Below are 24,065 nucleotides of genomic sequence, written 5' to 3' on the forward strand. Positions count from 1 at the left end.
AAGATGGATGATATACAGAAGTAAGAAAAAGGTAAAAGCCCAGAGGCAAAATGTAGATGGTATGATTTAAGTTAAGAAAAGCTGGCTAGAAACAAGCCAAGCAATGCTGGGCATTTATAATTAAGAATAAGCCTGCGTGTGTAATTTATTTGGGAGCTGGGTGGAGGGCCCTCCAAAAGAGGAAAAACAACCAACGGCACTTGGGAAGACAATTTCTCTCACTGTCAGCATCCCCTAGAGGGATGAGTCCTCACAAGCTTCCTCACTTCCAGGTTAGCATATCCATCAATGTCCTTCTTGTACAGGTATTGTTTAGGCAACTGTAGCCAGAAGTTTTCACGTGTCCTGCAGCCGCTTGGTCCCAAATAAACACACAGAGGCTTATATTAATCAAACGGTTTGGTCTATGGTTCAGGTTTATTTCTAACTACTCTTTTATCTTAAATTAACCCACCTCTATCAATCTATGTATTGCTGTGTGTCTTTGTGGCTTTACCTGTGTTCTATTACATCTTGCTCCTCCGGCTACCCACAGCATCTCCCCCAATACTGCCTTTCTTCTTCCTGTCTCTTTGTTTGAATTTCCTTCCTGGCTATAACCTAGCTTCTTTATTTATTAACCAATGGTAGCAACACATATTTACAGCATACAGAAAGACCATCCCAAAGCAGGTAACCATGTTGATAAGACTTTACAGATGTAGCCTCTCTGACATTTCTAGGAGAGACAATCTCACAGCAAACTGGTTGTTTCTCTGGGTCTTACAACCTTTTTATCCCCTGTTATGCAATGATCCCTGAACCTCGGGTGCAGGAATTGTATTGTAAATGTGTTAGTTGGTACTGGGTACCACACTAATCTCTTATTCTCTACATTTTAATTGGTTGTGGTTTTCTGTAATGGTCTCCATCCATTGAAAAGAGAAGTTTCTTTTGATAAGGGATGAGAGCTATACTTATCTGTGGATATAAGGACAACTATTTAAAAATGTGGTTAGGAATTATGCTGGTTTAGTACAGTGGCAGCTGTAGTTTACCTCCAAAATCCACAACTTCCCTAGGCCCAGGTATTGGCTAGGCTTTCAGCACCAGGTATGATTCTCCTCTTGTTGAGTAGGCCTTAGGTCCAACTAGAGAGCGATTGGCTACTGCCAAGGTGTGCATGCCACAATTGTACACTAAGGATTATTGGGCCATACTGGTCGTTGTTATGGTTCATAGGTATCTGTGAAAGCTATTCTTGGTTGCTGGCTTGACTATATTTTAAATTAACCAAAACCCAAGTGACTGGGTGCACCTGTGAGGAATTTTTTTTCTTAATTAAATCATTTGAAGTGGGAAGACACAATTTTAATGTTTATCTTCTGAGGTGGGAAGATTCACCTTTAATCTGGACCTCACTTTCTGGTGGCAGCCTATATAGAGGGCATGGAAAAAGGAAGCTCACTTTCTTTGCGTGTTTGCCCTCACTCTTGATCACAGTTCCGTTCCTACCCTGGCATTAGAGCCTACTTCTTCAGGATTCTGGTGTACACTGAAGACTGTCTGAGACATTGAGCCTCATGCACTGAACTAAATTCTTGGACTTTCCGTTTGTAGACAGACCTTGTTGGACTGTTAGATCATAGCCTGTAAGGCACTCTAATAAATTTAATGAACTCTATCAATTCTGTTTCTCTAGAGAACCCTGACTAATACAACATCATAGCAAAGTAGAAATTGTGTTTGTTTCTCTCCCTTGGGAACTTGCATGAAGCTTTATGGTATCATGAAAGTTAGTCTTCATGGGGGAGGCTTCCAGGTCACATCCAGGTCAGGAACCTCTGGGTCCCATGTCTGAAATGCATGATGTCTTCAATAATAGGGTCTTAACTTGCACCTCTGGAAGGCACTCAAAGGGCAACAGCAATAGACTGTAATGTTTTGGGAGTCTTTTGGACAACCCTGACAAAGAACTCAAAAGGGGGCTATTCATGCCTGGTGATGGGGTTTGTATTATAGCATCCTATGGTTCTTGAGGGGATCATTGACAGCCCAGGTGGGAAATTTTCATTTAAATTACATATGTGTGTATGTGCATGTTTGTGTGTATGTATACATATGTATATTTGTATATGTACACACAGACTTATAATTATTATATATAATTTAGGTAGGTAGAAAATAATATGCCTTGTGACTTTTTCAGATGTCTTTACTGTATCTACCCATCTCCCTCCTCCTTTGTTTGTACCTATCTATCTATCTATCTATCTATCTATCTATCTATCTGTCTGTCTGTCTGTCTGTCTGTCTGTCTATCTCTGTTCTACTTTAAGCAACCCCACTTCTCTTCCAATCACTTGTACCCTATTATTCTCCTTTCTCTTGTTCCCATGTGGCTCCCTATTGCTTTCCTGATCTCCACAGTTACTCCAGGTTACACACTCAAATCTGAGGACTTAGAGCTAGAAACCAAAGATGAAAGAGAATATGTAATGTGTGTTCTTCTGGGTCTGAGTTACCTCACTTAATATGATCTTTTCTGACTTCATCTGTCTTCCTGAAAACTCCATCTTATTTTCTTTACAACCGAATAGTGTGTACGTGTCGTGTTTTCATCACCCGTTTGTCATTGGGAGGAAATTTGGGTCGCTTCCACCTCCTGACCATTGTGAATAAAGCAGTAATGGACATGGCTAAGCAAGTAACTATGGAGTAAAATGCTGAGTCCTTTGGGCATATGCAAGGGGTGGTATTGCTGGGTCATATAGTAGGTTTTATTTTTTCCTTTTTCAAACTCTCCACACTGACATGCAGAGTGGCTGGACCAGTTGGTAATACCATCATCAGTAAACGAGTGTTCCTTTTCCTTCCAAATCCTCTCAAGCACTTGTTGTTTTGTTGAACTTTGCCATCTTACTGGAGTGAGAAGGAATCTCAAAATTGTTTTGATTTTTATTTCCCTAATTGCTAGAGATGATGAATATTTTTTTGAGGCTTACTTTGACATTTTTATTTCTTCTTTTGAGAACTCTCTGTTCAGACCCATTCTTGAATGTGTCATTAGTTTTTAAGTTCGTTATATATTCTGGATGTTAGTCCTCTGTAAGATGTATAGCTGGCAAGGATTCTCTCCTGTTCTATGACCTTCCTACTTGATTGTCCCATAGCTGTGAAGAAGCTGTTTAGTTTTATGAAGTCCCTTTAGTCTACTGTTGGCCTCAATCTCTGAACAGATGGGATCCTATTCATAAAGTCTTTTCCTCCCCACACATCCTGCACACCACAGCTTAGGTTTTCTTCTCACAGTATCAGAATTTCAGGTTTAACATGTGAGTCTTTGTTCTATTTGAAGTTAGGCAATCAGGAAAAACACAGGGCTGTCCACTATCCATACTCCTCCTCAATACTGTGCTAGAAGCACCGTCTGAAGCCATACAGCAAGAAAAGAAAATTCAAGGGACACAAATAGGAAAAGAAGAACTAGAACATTCCCTATCTGTACATAACTTGACACTATATATAAGAGATCTCAAAATTTCTACCAGAATTTCTTCTAGAAATTATCAACAATTTCGTCAGTGTAGTAGGACACAGAATTGACTTGCAAAAACAAGATCCTTTTATATATCAACAGCAAACATCTAGATAAAGAGATCATGGACATACTGTCATTCACAATAGCCTCAAAGAAAATAAAATATCTAGGGATAAACCTAGCCAGGGAAGTGAAGACCCTCCACAGTGAAACACTGAAATCTTTAGAGAAAGAGATAGAAGAGTACTAGAAAAATAGAAAGACATCCTATGCTCACATATTGGCAGAATTTCTGTTGTCAGAATGACTACTATACCAAAAGGCATTTATAAATTTAATGCAATCCCAATCAAAATCCCCACCTCATTCTTCACAGAAATAGAAAAAAAAACTATCCTAAAATGCATATGGAACCACGAAAGACACTGGGTAGCCAAAACAATCTTGAGCAAAGGGGAACAATACTGGGGGGATTACCATTCCAGACTTCAAGACATATTACAGAACCATAGTAATAAAAACAATATGGTACTGGCACAAAAACTGGCATGTAGACCGATGGAACAAAATCAAAGCCCCAAACATGATTATGCACAACTATAGTCATCTAATATTCAACAAAGATATCAAAAACAGATACTGGAGAAAAGACAGCATCTTCCAAAGAAATAGTGCTGGGAAAACTGGGTGTCCACATGCACAATAATGAAATTAGACTGTATCTATCACCTTGCACAATAACTCCAAATGGATCAAAGGCCTAAATCTGCAGCTTTCTCGATTTGACCTGCAGTGCCCTGCCTGTGGAGAATGGTCTTAATGACATTCAGAGGAAGCAATGGGGACTGCCTAGGCTTCCTGACTCCCACATCTGTGAAAGGGTCACCGATCTGAGGGCAGATCTGAGGGCTAATTAAGCGTGATAGGTGAGACTGTGCCTCTCACACTTCCCGGGCAGAGGCGGCTCTGGCATGAAAGGTGAGCTGCTTGTTGAAGGGAGGTGGGTGGTCTCCAGTAGACTTTCAGATTAACCTAAGACCTGGATCTTACAATACAAAGGGATTTGAAATGCTGGACACCAATCAAGATAAGTACAAGTCAGGGGTGAGGTCCCCTTTGATTTATAACCCTCCAGGGACAGGAGAGAAGAGGAAAGAGAAAATTCTTCCTGACTCTACAAGAGCCCCCAGGGACAGGATGTCTTGAGGCAGGAAAGAGACCAAGATCTCCCCACGTACATTTTTGGAAGAAGTTCTCAAAGCTTTTGCCTTGCTGAGCAATCACATTATCATCTCTGGGAACAGCAGGGAGGCCCTGGCTAGCAAGCTGCTTTCTTTAACTTCTCACAAGACCTTCACTAGCTTTGGACTATTAAGCTCTTTTCTCAGAAGGGAGGAGCCCACAGTCTTCCAGGTTCCCCAGGTCAGGCCATAAAAGGTTTCATGCAAGAATTTTGCTGGAAGTTTCAGACAAAATAAGAAACTTAAGCATTGGGGCTTTGGGGAACTCAGACTATAACACTGCTTTCAGGGTCCCATTGGGAGATAAGAACAGGAGTTTCATTGACAGACACAGGCAGCGCTAATTGGAGGATGCAGCTAAAGCCACTTAGACATGTCTCCTGCTCTAGACCTACACGGTCAAGAGCGTTATGTGCAGGATGTGTGTATCTTAACATAAGAGGGAAGCCTGAGCACAATCTGGAAATTCTGGCTCTGAACATCATGGTGCGTGCATTACGAGATGATGGGCTATGGGAGTCTCGCTCCATAAACGCAGAGACCCAGAGGAAAGCCAGTCTTCCCACTAGCAAGCAAAGAATTAGTGAAATGAAAGCTGGAAGCTTCCCAAGAACTTAGAGACAGCTGAGTGGCTTTGGGGTGTCCTTCCACACTCCCAGAAGTGATGAGATAGAGCAGTGGATAGAAGTTAACTTGGGGACCTCCGCCCAGGCAAATGGCCTCTTAGAATCGCAGTTTTCACCTCTAAAATAATCAGTGATGGTTTGCATTTCACAGGAGTAGTGTGGGTTTTAATTTTAAGCATACTGACGAAAAGATCTAGTCTAAGAGTCACAAGTAACCCCTCTGTAATGGGAAAATGGGAACAGTGGGTCACCAGGTAGGAAGTACTTGCTGTATAGCAGAAACATAGGAATTTTTTCCCTCACTCCTTATACTGCTGTTCTAAGAATGGGAGACAGAGACTTCTTCAAGGAAAAGATCTTGAATATTTTTAAAATATGCTTCTCAGTCATTTTGTATTTCATCTTTTCAGAACTCTCTAATTCCATGCCACGTTTCTAAATTGGGTTATTTTCTTGATCTTTCTCTCTTTCTTTTTTAATTTTTTAGACATTAACCCTCTGTCAGATGTACAGCTGGTCAAGATCTCCTGTTCTGTAGGTTGACTCTTCATTCAAATGATGGTGTCCTTCTCTGTGCACGTGGTCTCGTTTGTCTTAACGCCTGTGTTATCAGGGTCCTGTTCAGAAAGTCCTGTCCTGTGGTTGTATGTTCAACCATATTCTCTACTTCCTCTTTTTTGTTTTGTTTTGTTTTATTTTTTGAGACAGAGTTTCTCTATGTAACAGCCTTGGCTGTCCTGGAACTTGTTTTGTAGACCAGGCTGGCCTCAAACTCAATATCCACCTGCGTCTGCCTCCCGGGTGCTGGGATTAAAGGTGTGTGCCACCATCACCAGGCTCTGATTTCTCTTCTATCAGACTCAGGGGGTCAGATCTTACGTTGAGGTCCTTGCTCCATTTGCAGTTGAGTTTTGTGCATGGTGAGAGGCAAAGATCTAGTCTCATTCTTCTACATGCAGCTATCCAGTTTGACCAGCTGAAGACGCTGTTATTTATCCAGTGTGTATTTTTTTTTTTGGCCTCTTTGAAAAACACTAAGATGTCATTCATAGGTGGGTAGACTTAGGTTCAGATGCTCAGTTCTAGTCTATTGACTGATATGTTTCATGCCAGCACCATGCTGTTTTTATTACAATAACTCTGTATAGTTCAAATACCTCTAGCATTTCTTTTATTGTTCAGGATTGCATTAGCCATCCTGAGTTCCTTTATGTTTACATATGTAATTTTAAGATTATTTTTTCAATTTCTGTGAAGAACAGCATTGGAATTTTGATAGGGATTGTGTTGAATCTGTAGCAGGCCAATCTTTGGACATCTTTCTGAAGGCTCCAGGATGCATCAAGGGACAATATAAATCTTCACAGCATCACTTTATCTCCTTGAACATGCAAACGCAGGAAAAGACTTTCACAGCATCACTTTATCATCTCCCTACTCCAGACACCAGCTTCAACATGCCTGAAAGACCATCTTTCTGCCAGTTTCAGCAAAGTACAAGGCCAGAGTTCCTCCCTCCCCAACTCTGTGCAGGCCAGACTATCCTCTAGGCAAGATATGGTCATTGTATAAAAGCCAAGTAGCTATTCTGAGAGATGGCGCCTATTAGATAAATCTGCTATTAGCCTACAACTGATGCCAGAGAGGGACCTGAGATAATCAGCTTGTAAAGGGAAAGGGATTGTTTTGGCTTTGTTTAAGTCGATGCTGACTGGCCTTATTGTGACCCCTGTCACATGAGAAAATTTGATGCAACTCCAGGTGTATATAGGTAAATCAAATAGGTACACCAATCAAACACTTACTGAGAAAAAATAATAAAGAAGTATATTTTAAAATAATTACTTGGTATATGTGTAATTCTATCACTTATTAAAGATAAAAATTTGCATACTGATGGAATAGATGTTTTTTCTGATTTTTCCGTAAATCATTATATCTTGGTTGAACATTCAATGCTGCAGGGTATAGAGAATTTTCAGCGTCTTTTAAAGTGGTTCAATATTCTAATTGTGTAATTGTCACTGAGAATGACACTTCACATAAACACATTGCATAAAATGACAGAAGTATGTTTAGGGTCATTCATAAATGTTTGGAAATTGTGCCCTACTCACAAGCCCTAATTCATGATTATTTAAAATGAAACTTAAACAAGAAATACAAACAGATTTTTTTTTAGTCATCAAACACTGTAACACTTTACAAACTGATTCTAAGGAACATGCTAAGGAACAATGGCAGGAGAATACAGTCTTTGTTTTTCATAATTAAGCTATGGCTTTTAATTTGAGTGGAAAACTTTGTATGTACAGTAAAAACACTACAGTCCATAACACACAACAGTGTTGGATCTGAGCCAGGGTGTTTTGGAGAGCCTTCATTGGTGTTGCATGGGGTGACTTCATGTGTAGTGCACAGTGACTGGGTGCTATGTTGGAACACAAGACTACGGAGAGCTCCTACAGTGCATCATGGGAAAGTGCTCCCAGCAACATCTCAGCTTCATCACTCATCACAAATTTTTTTTTTTTAATTTTGAACTAATTTTGGTCACTAAATGTTCCCCAACCTTCCATTGTTGCTAAATTTTTCATAGACCCCCTCCATTATGCAATCCCATATGGGGTCACAGCCCACAGTTCAAGAAACTGGGCCCTGAAGCACAGAGAGATGAGGTTAGGCTAGACCCCTCTGAGGGAACATAAAGTCTTGTAGGGCTTCTTGGAATACCAAAGACAGCTTGTTCCTCCAGGGAAGCCACAGCTGAGGCACGTGAGATGTTCAGTCCTCTGTGGACTTACAGGTCCCCAAGGACAGAGCTGAAGCATTTGATGCAGAGCTAGTCACACTCTGTGATCATTTGAAATGGAGCAACATGACCAAATGGCCTCTCTTTCCAGTCCAGCTGGCCTCCTCTATGGATTACTCCAGGGAAGCTTCTGGTCTCAGCCCACCGAGCGCCAGTTCTCTAGGCAGACCTCTGATTAGTCAATGCTCATGTGGGAACAGCCCACGAGGTCCAGTGTCTACTTCTTGGCTAGCTTAGAGCTCCTGGTAGAGCTCCAGGAAAACCCACATGACATCTGACCAGGATGTTGTCAGAGTAGGACTGTCCCTCTCAGACCCTCTGTCCTGACACTGGGCTCAGCACAGAACGAGGAAGAGAGAGGCACTCTCAGTCCTACCTAAGAGGGCTCTGGCAGAAGTGTAAAAATTCCTGCCATACAGATTAAGTCCTTTCCACCAGTGAAGGGCTGGTCCTGGGTTGTTCTTCTGGTTCTTATGCATACTCAGGAAATCCACATGACATCTCTAATCTGAATTTTTGAAATCTAAGAAATGCTCTAAAATTTGAAATTATTTGATCACCAACATGATGCTACAAGCAGACATTTTAATGCAATGAAATATTGGTTTGCCCACAAATATAATTGAGATTATTATAAAAACTACTTGCAGGATCTTTGCAGAAGATGGAAGGACATGTGGATGACTTCCATGATTAAATTTGACTCCCATCTTCAAGATAGCTCATTATGTATATGCAAATATTCCACAATCCCAAGCACTCTTCACTCTAGTATTTTAGATAAGGGATACTTAACTTGGCCCAATCCATAGGTCTGCAGCTCTTCAAGTTTCTAATGTTTCCATAGTCTGAGTCTAAATTACAGAGGAGAGTTCTGATACTCAAGGGGTCCATGTGACTGTCAGGTGAGCAGACTCTGGTGGTTCTGCACTTGAGGACAAAGGTGACTGAGGACCAGCATGTGGGATCTCTAAGAACTTTCTAGCTTAAGGATTGGTCTCCCTCTCTATCCCCAGTCATGCCTGCATGAGGACGAGCCTGGGGAAAGTGTCCAGAGCAAGTAAATGACCTGAAGGAGCCAGCGAATCTGTATAGACTTGACTCTGTGTTTGAAGCTTGTGTCTATGTTCTTCTCCAGAGCATCTACTGATGAGTGACGGCTGGCCTTGTGACTCATAGCTGCGATTCAGGCAGAGGACAGGCACATTTTTGTGCATAATGAGTTTAAGTACTGCTCCCTGTCCCACACTGCTTTTTATTTGATGGGCAGAATGATGCTACAGGCAGATATTTCCATGCAATGAAAACTGCTGCAAAACCGTGTAACATCCGAGCCATGTTCTCATCTTTAGTGGGGGAGATGATGGCAGTGCCATGTGATTCAGTGGGACAGGAGTGTTGGCTCTTTAGCTCAAGTGCCCTGTGCCCAAGTTTACCATGCCAGTGCTGGCATCCCGGGCCTGCAGGAGGGGCCTCGACAGCTGGAGCACATGGCTAGTTCACCGCCACAGAGGGTGGTTGCCCCGGCAATCTGAGCAGCCCTTTGAAGCTGTTTCTTTGGCAGGAAGGAGGCAGGCTGCAGTCTAGACAGTGTGGATACTTCATTGAAAACATATGCCCAAGACCAGAGTGTCCTTTCCTGTCCTCACCAGGCTCCCAGGCCTTTGTGAGAATCCCCCAGGGCAATGCAGGCCAGATGGGGTAAGGGGCACAAAGAACTCTTGGTGATGTGGCTAGAAGCTGTGTGGACTGCTGGCCGCAGTGCTAGGGAGTCCAGCCCTTGTTTGTCTTGATCCTGGAGTGCGGGGTTGTTTCCTACCACCCAAACAAGTTCCATCACTACATGGTGTCCCTCATAAAGTGAACGTAATAATATCTCTGACTTCATAAGGCCTAAGATGATAAGATAGTAAAAATAACTCAGTTAGTTATTCAGACCTTCTGTCACTAGCCAACCAACGTTGGTCATGGTCAATGGCATTGCCTCGCCTTACCAACTCTCATCTTCGTTCATTGAGGTTGTTCTTAGAGAAAGCTAAGGCCAGCAGGCAGGGGGAAAGTGAGGCCTCAACTCAGGGAAGCCTGGTGCTGGACCAGATGAATATGACCAGTGGTGCTGGGAGAAGACTCTCTGTAAATACTGTCATGTCACTGTCACAGGTCCCCAGAGTGTGGTCAGCAGTCAGAGTCAAAGCCTGGCATTAAAAGCCAAGGTCCCTTTGCAAGGCTGAAGTAATGTCTTGACTCTTACCACACTCTCCGGGGTTTTGTCCCCAAAGCGAAGTCCTGCTATCTCAAAGGCAGACCTCTCCACCGTGGAGTCTCTGACCTTGAAGGACAGTCAGAGAGAGGCCCAAAGTCAATACCTTTTGAGCTGGCTTAAACCATCCCCACCAGGGATGGTCCCATGAAGATGACTATGACCACACAGTCTAAGCCAGCTAGCTTTCCACAAGACTCTCCCATGCAGCCGTGCTGAAGAAAATGTGAAGAGAGGGGGCTCTCCACCACACTCCCTCCCTAAGCCCACTTTCCAGCCTTGGAGGCCTATGGCAGCACGTGCAGGCTCCTCGTAACACTGTGGTGCTCTCCCGTGTGCGTAACTGACACACGCACAGGTGCAAACAGGCACACACACACATTTACACAAGTACTGCACATACACAGTGCACACACACACATACACAAGTACTACACAGACACAGTGCACACACACACGTACACAAGTACTACACATACACAGTGCACACACACACGTACACAAGTACTACACATACACGGTGCGCACACACACGTACACAAGTACTACACATACACAGTATGCTCATACACATTTACACAAGTACTACACAGACAAAGTGCACATGCACACATACACACTTCTCCCTAATACACACTTCTGAAGTTCTAAAGCTGAGTTTGTTTCCATAAGAGTCACAGACCTGTGGTGAGCACAGGCCGCTGACATCCCAGATTGGAAGATCCCCTGTCCTCCTCCCAGTACCTCCCCCCCCCCCCCCCCCCCCCCCGTCGTGGAACTATGGTCTACAATGTGATGACAACTCTGTTTGGGCCTCGTCATCACCTGCCTGCTTTGGAGACTGACATGGCTATTGGATTCAGTGATGCTCACCTGCATTGGCCCACCTCACCATGTCGTCTCCACCACCAGTCACCCCATACCCTTTTCTTATTTCTTCAGCAGGGATCAGCAATTATATGCTTAAAAGGAAGCAGTCCATGGGTACTTCCAGGTGGTCAGATCTTCCCCAAGTCAAGGCTGTGGAGCGGTACATTCTGTGTGCCATAGGAGTGTTGGTGAGCACATAAACATCAACTCATCCATCTGCCTACCCATACACCCATCTCTCCATCCATTTCTGATAACTCCAGCATTCTCTGAGACCCTTTGGTGAGCCAAGGGGGACCATGCTTTAAGAATGTATTGGTCCTAGCCAATTTGGGTTCTCTGAGGAATGGGTACGAAGGCAGAGTTAGGAGTACAAATCTCTCCTGACATGCCACCTGAGAAGATGAGGGCAGGACACAGACAGGAACATGTCTCTGCCAGGTACAGAGTTCCTAGGAGCTGGGATTAACCATTAAGAGAGTTTGAACTGAGTAGCAGCAGCTACACCCAATCACTACCTTTCTCGGTCATTGGCCAGGGCTGTCCCAGAATGTGATTGGCTAAGAGTGACCTTAAATCAGCAGTCCATTGACTGCGCCCCTGACAGATGGGCAGCAGAACAAGGATGGTGTTTCTCAGTGCCCGCCACATGGATCTTACTGCTGATGTGGCTTGGACGTAGATTTGGAGCACAGTGAAGATTTAGGAGGTCCCAAGGCTAGAGGGTCAGAGCTAGAGGATACACAATGAGTAGGAGGCACCGAGCGGGGTAGGCTCCAGGACAAAACTCAGTACATGTGTGTCAGAAGATGACTGTCTTAGAGCCGCAACTGCGAGGACGTTGGAAACTTGGACCCTGGTCCCTTCCGAGAGTTGGGCAGGAGCTTCCCCGATCAGTCCCTGTTGTTTCTGAAACCAGAGAATCGTGACACAGTCCCAGCTTCCCTTCTTCTCCATCCCTATCATCATTTGGAGCGTGGGACCCGGGATACGCTGGCCCCACAGCGGGGCTCTTGTTTCTCATAAACAGCCTTGTCTGCCCAGCCAGCAGCCGGAGGGTGCTCGTGGTGCCGGCCGAGCTGGTGATGGGTGACTTACCGGCCAACCCAAACCGCGCTTCAGGCGAAGCGGGAAGAGCTATTGTTTGGGATTTTTATTTTGTTTTCCTTTTTTAAACTTCAGGCACTGCCCAAAAGCCTGGGCTGGTTTTGTTTACATAACCTATCAGAAGTCCATGTGCTCAGCTTCTGTGGTCCCAGGTCACAGACAAGGGGGACAGAACATTGGCCTGAGGGCCAGAGGTTGGACCCAGCCATGCCCCAGCAACACCTTCAATGACAATAACCTGCCTGTTGTAGGAATGGGCAACTCAAAGGAGAGCAAAGTCCCCAAATCCTCATCTCCTTCCCCTGGATGTTGTCCATCTGTTCCCAAACTGTGAACAGGGGCAGGTCAGCCTTGGGGTCTGTCCCCTTCTGGCACAGCCAGGCCTCTCCTTCTGCTTGCTTCCCCTAATTCAGACCCAATAGTGGCTCACCAAGTGAGAATTCATTCTAAATTAGAATTTCTTTCATTGCTGAGCATAAGCTTTGAGTCCAGTAGATAAAAGTAAAGGACTCCATCCATCAAACTCTCCCTTTGAAGCTGGCTACTATTTTGAGGCAAAACCATCTGAAAACAACCAGGTTCCTTGACTCTCACTGCTTAAAGCCCTGGCAACCTTCCCTTCTGTGCGGCCATGTAGGATGAGACCTGCCAACACACAACTTAGGTTCAGAAACCTGGGGTGAGACGAGATCCCGCAGCTCTAACAAGCTCCCGAGTGATGCTCACACTGCTGGCCTGAAAGTCATACATTTGCAAGAGTAGAGGATCTCACCAGAATTCTGCTGTCTGGAGGGTCCTCTGCTCGGGATACCAAAGGACACAGGGGAGCTCCTGACAGAACTACCATAGTTCCAGACTGGTAGCAACTCTACAAAAAACATAGTAAGTCACAACCCACACATCAGGACAGGGTCACGATGGGAAGGGATGCCAGCCTTCTGCCCTCCCCAGATGGCAGGAGACTGATTTGGGGAGAGACAGAAAGAGAGAGGATGGGCAAGAACGGAGCCAATGGAGACCCAACATCTAAGCCAAGAGAAAAAGGAGACCACAGAGGAAATAAAAGAACCATGTTGGGGGCTACAGGGAGAAGCTGAGAGGGTAGTGTTGCCACATGGTCTAGGAGGATGTACTCTGCGTGTTCCAGTGTGCCAGATGAATTATGACAGCCGAAGGGTGGAAAGGGCTCTTTGGCTGCATTCAAACACAAGGTACTGACTGGGGCTGCAGACACTAACTGGGAGGGTGGACCAGAAGCCAGGGAGCAGATGAGGGCATTGATCATGGCAGGTGAGGCAAATTTGAGATCTGTGTAAGAAGAAGAGGAAGATGGGTGTTAGCAACAAGGAAAGGAAAACAAAGAATATGACAGGAGCAAAATGGATCGCAAAGCCCAGAAGACAGCAGGAAAGGATGTGGACACAAAATACCGTGTATTCAGAGGAGAGGGCCGGGGCTTCCTGAATGGCTGCAAGGGGGGAGGTGGGGGCCCAGCTAAGTGTGAATAAGAAGTCTGGGACTCTAATGGGACTGGTGGGCACACGCCAGTAGTCTGATTTTTCTCCAGCAGCACTAAACACCCACACATCTACAATAAGAAGGAAATTAGCAGGTCAGTCATTGGCTCTGGGGGGTAAAGCAGGAGATGGCTGTGGTGTAGGCACAGGGTCTGAACGTTGTGCGGGCACAGGGTCTGAACATTGTCATGGCGAAGAGTGGGGACATAGCTCAGCAGTAGACCACTCACTTACCTAGTACACATGAGGCCCCACATTCTATCCACAGCACTGCAAAACAACAGCCAATCAGATCGCTAATGGGGTCTGAGATCCAGAGTGTGTAATGAATAGCTACAACTCAATAATAAACACCAAACAGCCCAATTTAAAAATGGAGAAAATAGTTAAATAGACATTTCTGTAATGATGATATGCAAAAGACCAATAAGCACATGAAAAGATGCAAGGTAGGTTCATTGTTAGGGAAATACAAATCAAATCCACAAAGGGAGATGCTGTTTCATGTCTACTGGGTAGGTAGGATGGAAGCATCCAGTAGCAAGGGTTCTGAAGGCTGAGAGGTGAGAGCCCCACTCACTCCTGGTGGGACTGTAAAACTACCAATAATTTGGGAGTTCCTCAAAAACTTAAACATACCCAATGATTCCACTCCTTGGCACATACTTAGGGAAGCTCGTCCACACAAGATCTTCTTTCTCTTTTTTTTTAAAGTGTGCATTGGTGTTTTGCCTGCGTGCATGTCTATATGAGGGTGTCGGGTACCCTGGAACTGGAGTTATAGACAATTGTGAGCTGCCGTGTAGGGGCTGGGAATTGAACCTGGGTCCTCTGGAAGAACAGCCAGTGCTCTTGACTGCTGAGTCATTTCTCCAGTGCCCCCAACAAGATCTTGTCGATGAGTGTGGAGCAGTGTGACTCGGAACATAAGCAAAAGGTGACTTCAACCCAGACAGCCATGAAGGGATGAGTGACAAGTGTTGGCTCCTCCACACAGCGGTGTGGTCCTCAGCTCTGAGATACGAGTGCTGGTATTTGCTCCATTGTCTACGAGCTTCGTAAACGAGGTGCAAAATGCTAGCCAGACAAGACAAGACATGGGTTAAATCTGTTTCCTTCCCTATGAGCCTAGAGAGAGAAAGCAGATTTGAGAGCACCAGGAGCTGACAAGCAAGAGGCTGAGAAGGCATAACTTAGGGCGTGTGGGAGTGTCAAAGGGGAGACAGAAAGCTCACCAGCTAGAGACCTGGTGGCTGCACATTACGAGGGTGTTAAATATCGCTCCGTTCTGCATTTTTAAATAGCACATTGTGCGTGTGCATTTCACCTCTGCTTTAAAAGTGACATTTTCAGGCTATGTTTTAAAGGGTCTCAAGGACTTTTAAAGTCATTGTGGAGGCACTGTTATCTCCAGCACCCAGGTTCCCGGAGATGGAGTGACCAGAAACAAGGCAAGGCGTCTGCACAAACCAAACGGAAAAGTGTTTTCAAGGACGGGGTTGCTGCAGGAAGTGAAAGGAGCCTTCAGGGCAAATAGCATACAATCGTAGGTGGTAAATTCCCTGTCTTCAGTTTACTGACTCCCGGGCATGAGTGAGACCAAGAACAAAGAACCAGGTCCCCTTTCTGTGAACCTGCGAATGGACCTGAGCCTGAACGCTTTAGCAGCTGGTTCTGACTTGGGCATGGACATTCCCATCCCTGGCAGCGGCCGAGTTACGTCTGGTACACGGAGCTCTGCAGTGTGGACTGAGAGCAGAGGCTGAGCTCTGTCCCTACCTCTTCTCACAGTCTAGGAGTGAAGTCCAGTTCCTTGCCCTCCTATGGTGTCACCAGCAACAAGAGAGGCCTTTTGTTGTTGTTTTGTTTGTTTGTTTGTTTGTTGCAATTAGTGTTCACATTTACAACATGGTATAAAAATATTTGGCCACAGAGCTGCTAGAAGTGGCCTGGGTGCTATGCCCACGGCTAGGCGCAGGGAGACTTGAAGTGTTTGTGGTTCCCCAGCTCAGGGAGCCAGGCAGGCAGCAGCACCCCTGTTGCCCCATGTTGCACATGGATCCAGAAGCCTCTATCTTCTGAGACATCTGTAGAGCCGTAATTCGGCAGCCTTCACCCAGCTGCCTGACCCTTCTGTCTTCACTCCATAAGGGTGTCCCATCCCCAGATGGGCAGAAATCACACATGGTGAGTTCCCATGCAGGCTCTCAGCCCGACAGCCTTCCAGGAGGAAAGCAGCAGGCACACAGTGCCTGAGACCAGCCATGTAGGTTTTGAAGCTGGCGGGGCTTTGGAAGGAGCTGAGTGCAGAATGGATGGAGAGATATATCCTAAAGGTGGTCACAGTTCACATCCCCGCCTGGCCAGGTCCTTGCTGTGGGAGAGCAGACTGTAGACTGTGGGAGAAGGTCACCTCTGCAGAGCATGGCGGTGAGCGGAACCTCGACTAGAGCCCTGACACAGTCCATCTGCCGCTCGGGTGGCCCCAGCCAGCCCTGACTGTGCTGCAGACCTGGGACAGACAGTTACAGAAATCGTCGAAGAGGGAGCAAAGAACTCAGGGAAGGAAAGGACCAGGGCTTACTCCCTGTCTTTTACCCTCCCTTACATGGAGTCCTTGCTGCGGCTTCCCAGATGCAGGGTCAGTTAACTCAAGGTCATCATTGAAGGTGCTGAAATTTTCAAGCTGAAATTCTCCTTCAGGTCTCTTGTGGGTCTCCATCTTGACACTGAGGCCTAGGGATATGAAATGATTTATCGACAGTTAGATCACAACTCTGTGTTTTATCCTTTATGCCATTTCTGACATACTTCCCCTGGATTCCAAGCCACAAAACCTCAAGGGTGCTTGAGAGGAAGGACGAAGCTCTCTGGATGGGGTGATGGCAGACAGCATCAGCACCAGGAAATGCTTATCTAGGAGGAAAGGGAAACCATGCCCCTGTGAGCGACCCTATGTCCCTAAGGGTCATGGGTCCTAGATTTGAAAATAGGAAGCTGACTGGCATGTTGCCACTGGCTTGGAAGTTGTTATATTCAGGCTGTCCAAGCTCTCTCTCTCTCTCTCTCTCTCTCTCTCTCTCTCTCTCTCTCTCTCTCTCTCTCTCTCTCTCTGTGTCTGTCTGTCTGTCTGTCTGTCTGTCTGTCTCTCTCTGTGTGTGTGTGTGTGTGTGTGTGTGTGTGTGTGTGTGTTTGCCTGCATGCATGCACGCACATGCATGTACAGAATCACCCTTGCCATGTAGCCTGTCATAGTGTGCATACACCATAGAGCGCATATGTGGGTCAGAGGACCTGGGTTATTTATCCTCACCTCCCACCTTGTTTGAAATATGGTCTCTTTTGTTACTCAGCACAGCATATACCAGGCTAGCTGACTCCTACCTCAACAGCCTCTTGTCTCTGCCCCCTATCTCCCCACAGGAGGACTAGGATTACAGACATGTGCACTGTTGTGTCTTTTACATAGGTTCCAGGCATCCAAACTCACTCCGGCCATCAGACTTGTGTAGGAAATACCTTATCCTCTCAGTCATCTCCTTTCTCTTCTCAAGTCCTTCACACTCCTGGGGAAAGGTGGTCACAGGGCAGGGCCAGAGTTGAGGGTCAGGGAAGGATTTCAAGGTGCCGAGCCACCATGTGAGCTGGTCTCGTACTCATCATCCATGGTCTTGAAGCAGGGCTGGTGGGCTGGAGGAAGCTGGGGCTGTGTCCCCTGGGAGACAAGGCCCGAGCTATGGTTGTTCCCTGTCTTCTCCCACTCCGATGGATTCCCACCATGACACAGAACTCAGAACCATCCCACAGACACCCAAACCTCCCAGGTCTGGGTGAGAACAGCCAGCTGGCTACCAGGGTGTTTTTCCATGCAGTCAGGGGCCCATGGTGCTTGTTCTGGCGGGTGTTGCCTCGCTGCTACAGGGCCCTGGCCTGCGTTATTTTGAGATCCAGCTCCATGATGGACGGATGTGACAGCTTTGTTCTCTCGGCCCCTTTGATTTGTGAATCCCCCTTTGTGGCTTGTGGGGGATGTACAGTTCCTGCTGTTTCTGGGCTCCAGTGTCCACTTGGCTAAGCAGGCCTGGCTGTCTGCAGCAGGGTGGCCGACAGCGGGCGGGCAGAGCATCAGGGCCCTTGAGGACTGAGCAGGCCTTGGTTCGGCCGGCTCACACTGTACTTGCAGGCTGTGTGTGCTGACTGGGTGGTCGGGGAAGAATGATAAGTGTCTGCTCAGAGCCAGTTATGAATGGCCAGATCACAAACCACAAGGCCGGACAAGGGCTGCCCTGCTGTGCCTGGGCCCAGGCCCAAAATTCTTTGAAGTATCTGTGAAGTCCTAGGGGGCTGGACCCCAGAGAAACCTCTTGGCACTGGAGTGGAGGGTAGAGCCAGCCCTTGGGAAAGAGTACTTGGGACCTGAGAAGACTTGCCCAGCCAGAAAAGACTCCAGGCCAGTCAAGCGAGGTCTGTGGGGCCTTGTTTACAGTCTTTAGCTTCAAGGCAGACCATGTTTCAGAGGAGAAAGTGTATCAGAGTCAAAGAACTGGTTATAAACACCACTCTTGTTCCTGGGTGGAACTAAGATTGTAGGCCACTCATTAAAGGGCTGATCCTGCACTTGTAAGGTGCAATCACAGCCTTCCTCTCTGTGATTTGGAAGATTTAAGCAAGCTGCAGCCCAGAGATGTGCCTGGCTCTGCATATGCTGGGTGAACACGGCCTGCTGTGTATGCACACCCACGGTAGCCTTTGTCCAGTTCTGTGTCTCATGCCACATTGTGCTAGAGCAGCTTCTTCTGGGACTCACCAGAGGTGGGGACTCTCAGGGCCAGCAAGGCCTCCATGCAGTCCTGTGTCGTAGAACATTTTTTTAAGGTGTGTTACTTTTGTTTATGTTGCGTTTGTTTGTTTAACTCTGTGAAGCTGTGTTACTCTGCCTGTATAAAACATCTGATGGTCTAATAAAGAACTGAATGGCCAATAGCAAGGCAGGAGATGGATAGGTGGGGCAGGCAGGCAGACAGACTATATAGAAGGAGAAGTCTGGGTGGAAAAAGAAGTAGTCAGAGAAGAAGGAAGAAGAGAGGAAGGAGGAAGACTCCAAGGGCCAGCCACCCAGCTACACACACACCAAGACATGGAGTAAGTGTGAAAGTAAGGTTACAGAAGTAAGAAAAGGTAAAAGTCCAGAGGCAAAAGACAGACAGGTTAATTTTAAGTTAAGAAAAGCTGGCAAGAAACAAGCCAAGCTAAGGCTGGTCATTTATAACTAAGAATAAGCTTCTGTGTGTGATTTCTTTGGGAGCTTGGTGGTAGGCTCCCAAAAGAGCAAAAAAACAAACAAACAAACAAACAACAACAGACTTGGCTACATTACCTAGGGGCACACAACTCACATCAGCTTCTTGTTCCTCAAGATGAGTAATAACACCATGGAGTCCATGGATCTTCTCCTTCCAGGTGAACTATGGACTATCCACCTACCTTTGCTCAAGGATTCCACTCTTTTCAGATGCCCTTGACAAGGGACAGTGCATCAACCTGATACTGTGACAGGAGGGTTTCAAGGAGGCCTCTGGGGACCAGGTGCTGATAACTCTCCCTTAGCCTATTCATCCTTAGGAGACTCTCTGATTCTGGCAGGGCCCATGGATAACCAGGTGTCTGGGGTCCCCATCTTCATCCTCAAGTCTGCCAGCTTTGATCCTCTAGCCTTTCTGTCAGACAGAGTTCAGAGGGCAATAATAGTAACTGCTTGCTTGTAAAGTGCTTGGAGCTCAGAGGAGAAAGGGTGTCAGACAAGTGTGAAATGTTATTCCTGGCACAGGCCAGAGACTGGAATGGAAATTCACTAGCAGAAAGTGCAAACACAGAGGAAGCCATTTGTCAGCTCCCCTCCACAAATTGGCATAGGCAAAGGGGTCTCCCCTGCAGCAGGCACATCCCAGGTCAGTCAAATGGCCGGAGGAGAGGCAGATGGACACACATGTGTAGCCCCATTTACTGACGTCAACCTTCCACACAAATTCGGGAGCTCGTCTTCTGTTAGCAGCCTTCTCCCTGGGGACTAGCCTCCTCCAGTGCTCTGAGCAGAACGCCTGTGGACAACCTAGGAACTGAGCAGCCCAAGCTCTGGAGAGCCTGCTCAGCCAGAGGAGAGGCTTCCTGCTGAGCAGAGCACAGTACTGAAAGGCTCTGCAGCAGCCATGCAGCCAACGCAGTGTGCCAGACAGACGGAAGCAGAGAACACATGCAAAGTGAAGACCAGAAAGGGAGAGAAGCCAAGCGCTCGCTGGCTCAGGTCCTCAGAAATATCCTGAGAGGGAAACATATTTGAGATATTTTGAATATTACCTACTCCTCCCTGTCCCCAGAAAAATCATCAGTAAACGAACCAAAAGGTAAAGCTGTGGAAATCAGTCAACACACAGGAGAGAAAGACCGGAAGGAAATTCATACTAAATACCATTCATAGATCCTTTTAGAATGAATGAAAAAGATACCACATTACATTAAGAAATGTGAGAGATGCATTGAAAGTCAAGAACATGGAAAAGTATCATCACCCATCTGTCAATACCACAGACGTCTTAAACTTGCTGGACAATGATGTTAGAATTGGGATTCTTAAGCTTATTGGAATTGGACAGAATCACAGTAAGAGTGATTCTGAAATGGTCCACGATGAGAAGACAGAACACGCCGAAGGGTATAGTACTCAGCAATATATTAGTATGTAATATAGGATACCAATCCTCTCCCCATTCACTCAAATATCAGATTAGTCTCCTTGACCCCTGAACACTAAAGCCTCTGTGTGGATCATTAGACTCTTACTGCGGTACACCTTGGAGTTTACTGTAGTTATGGTAACCTGGTGGAGGTGGAGGGAGAGCTGTAGAGCTGTAGTAGAGTTGGCAGTGGTGGGAGCTGTTCATCGTAGGGGAATTATTGCCGCTGGGGCTTGTAGGATGGTGGGGGGGGGCAACGCTGGTGGGTATGATGGTGGTGGGTAAGGGCGGTCAGAGAGATGGTGATAGATTGTTGATGGTGGAGGAGATGGCGGTGGAGAGGTGAAGGGGTGGAGGAGCTAACGCCAACGGGAGCTGTGGGGGATTGGTGGGGACAATGGAGGTGATGGTGGCCAAGGAGATCAAGCAACATCAGCACCCCATGTGAAAGGAGTTCAGAGAAGCGACTTTTGTCTGGAAGAAGCCAAAGATAGGAAGCAGGGTACCAACAACCCCAGAAACAGGCCTTTTCCCCAAACACCTAATCCCTTCAGTGAGGTGTCTGTAACTTCTTGTGGTGATGTTTTAATTGCGCTGAAATGTGATTTTATTTGTATGTTAATAAATAAAGTTGCCTGGAGATCAGAGGTCACATAGCGATCCACAAGCAGAAGTCCAGCGGTGGTAACACATGCCCTTAATCCGATCACATGGCAGGCAGAGTCTTTGAGTGGTCAAGGACACAGCCAAGCGTGGTGACCCGAGCCTTTAATCCCAGTACCAATCATAGAGACCTGGAGGTCTGTATAGACAGGCAGTGACGAGGAAGTCATGTGGCTGAGCTTAGAGCCAATGAGAAGACAGAACAGAAAGACAATAAAAACACAAGTCAGGCAGGAAGAAACTCTCTGGGGAAGCGATGTCAGCGAGGTGGAAAGATAAGGTAGTCGTGGCTCTTTGCTAGTTCTCTGATCTCTTTGGCTATTTCCTCTGTATTTGGCTCTGTGTTTGTTATTTAATAAGACTGTTTAGAAATTCATCTACAACTTCTAATAATTATCTTTTCTGCATACATTAAATAAAGCTGGCCTCTAGAGCTTATAAGCAACAGCACTGACTGCCGAGATCTACCCTGTGTAATGGCAGGAAAGGTCGGCAAGGCAGGAAACCAGTAATACTGTTTTGAAAATAAAAGACTGATTGAATCACAAAATTTCGAGCCATCCAGTGGGAAAAAAATGGAAAGGGCCAATGTGTTAAGGGACATCACAGAAAGAAACAGGCAGGCTGGGAACATGTGACATGAGTAACTGGATCAAAGCTCAAAGCAGTCAAATGCCACTTTTGACCTTCCTGCTAGCAAAATCCCGGAAATGGTACCCAGGATTCAAGGGATGAGGCATCGATGGTGAGAGGCTCTACAAAGCACGGGCAGCACAAAGAGGCTCCACTGAGATGGGAAATGGAGGTTTTCCTAGTACTTCAAATGGGGATTTCTTCTACTTAAAATGTTATTTCTTAGTCAGGTATGGTAAGGCATGCAGGTAATCCTAGCACTTAGAAAGCTGAGGAAGGAGGAGTGTCTCAAGTTCAAAGCTAGCCTGGGCTACACAGTGTACAGGGTGAGTACTAGGCCAGCCAGGGCTACATGGTAATGATTGTGTCGTAAAAACAAAAATAAAACCTATTTGTTACACAAAGATACTACTAGGAACTAATAGAGATTATTAGATTACTAGCAATGGACCCCAGGCTATAGATAATCTAAATATCATTAACAGGGGACATTTATTTCCAAAATAATCAAAATATAGAACACTGCAAAATATGGGGAAAAGTCAAAAGGAAGTAAAAAGCATTAGATTGAAATCAATTTACTGATGGAGAAAAACCCCTTGGGGTATTCTTTAATGATGAAAAACCATTATAAATACTTGACATGATATAATTCAATTTATCTTAGATTAATTTTTAATTATAAGGAGGTGGCTACAGACAGACTTTAACAGTAATATTACATAGCCAGCATGATTTACCTTTGATTTTCTTGGGAAAAAAAAAAAAAGTATTAAAAAGAAATTGGCGTTGGCGAGAATTATCTCCAGAGGTGTTTCGTGGTGTCATGAGTCACAGCAAGCCTGCTGGAGGAGCCCAGCTGTGTGAGGCTGTGCCTTGTGCTATATTCCGAAAGGTCCTACGGGGGAGGTATGAAGCCCGGTTCTGTATTGAGGCCTCTGGGGACCAAGCCCATCTGAGAGTAGAAACCCTGCAGAGGGTAACAGCCACCTTGTTTAAGAACCACCCAAGTTCCTTAATGTTCCATCAGAAGAGTGAAATTGGCCAGAAAGAAAGCCCCCACGCTGTGAGCTAGATGTCACAGGCAAATGAAAAGGTGTTTACAGGACCTGTAATCACAATACACCAAGCCGCGCCGTGTCCTGATGGGAATACTGGGGGCCTTCCTGGCATTTCTTTGACTTATGGAGCCAAACTAAATGGCAAGCAGAGCCAATAAACATTCTTTCAGAGATCCAGCCTGCTTCTGAGACATTTCGTCAAGAAAATAAAAGATGTGCAAATCGAACAGAGTGAGACTCATGCACCCCAGCGGGCCATTGGTGTGTCACTCAACGTACAGTTCTGTCATCTAGAGGCAGGAGCCAGTGCTCATTCATGCCAAGCCCTCATCTGAAGGATGAAAGGAAGTTTCCATGGAAGTAGCAGGATGTAGACTGGCATGGACTGGGGTTCCAGTGACACCTGGGAGTGACTGAGGGAGTCACTTTTGTGAGCTATATGTTCTAAAAACAGAGCTGAAATGTTTCTCCCAAAGAGTGAGTGTTCAGTACATTAAATGGAGTGGTACATCCATTTCCCAGGGCAGCCTGACAGTGTCACATGCTTTCCAGCTTAAGCGGCAGAAAGTTCTGTCTCACTCTTCTGGGGGTTGGCGTTCAAGGTTAAGGCACTGGGCATGCTTGGCTTCTCTGAGGGCTGTGAGGAGGAATCTGCTCCACTCCTCATCTTTGGCTTTCTTGGGTTACAGATACAGCGCCCATCTCCACACATACCTTCCTGTATAGAGCGCGTCTCTGCGCTGGTTTTTCCTTTTTCTGAGGACATGTGGTCTCTCAGATATGGAGCCCACACAAACATAACATCTCAACTGATTACAGCTTCATCAATGCCTTACTTCCTAATTAGTGCTGGCGATAGAACCTCAACATGGAAATTTAGAGTTGTTATTAATAGGATACATTTAAACCAAAGTCAATGGAATATATCAAGTGATTGGCACATCATGGCTCCTCAGTTAATGGTGCTTGTCTTTGTAAAGTTCCATGAAGCTCCCTCTTGCCAACATCTGGGTTTAAAGAACAA

This window comes from Peromyscus eremicus, chromosome 9 (genome assembly GCF_949786415.1).
Source record: "Peromyscus eremicus chromosome 9, PerEre_H2_v1, whole genome shotgun sequence".
Classification (NCBI taxonomy): Eukaryota; Metazoa; Chordata; class Mammalia; order Rodentia; family Cricetidae; genus Peromyscus; species Peromyscus eremicus.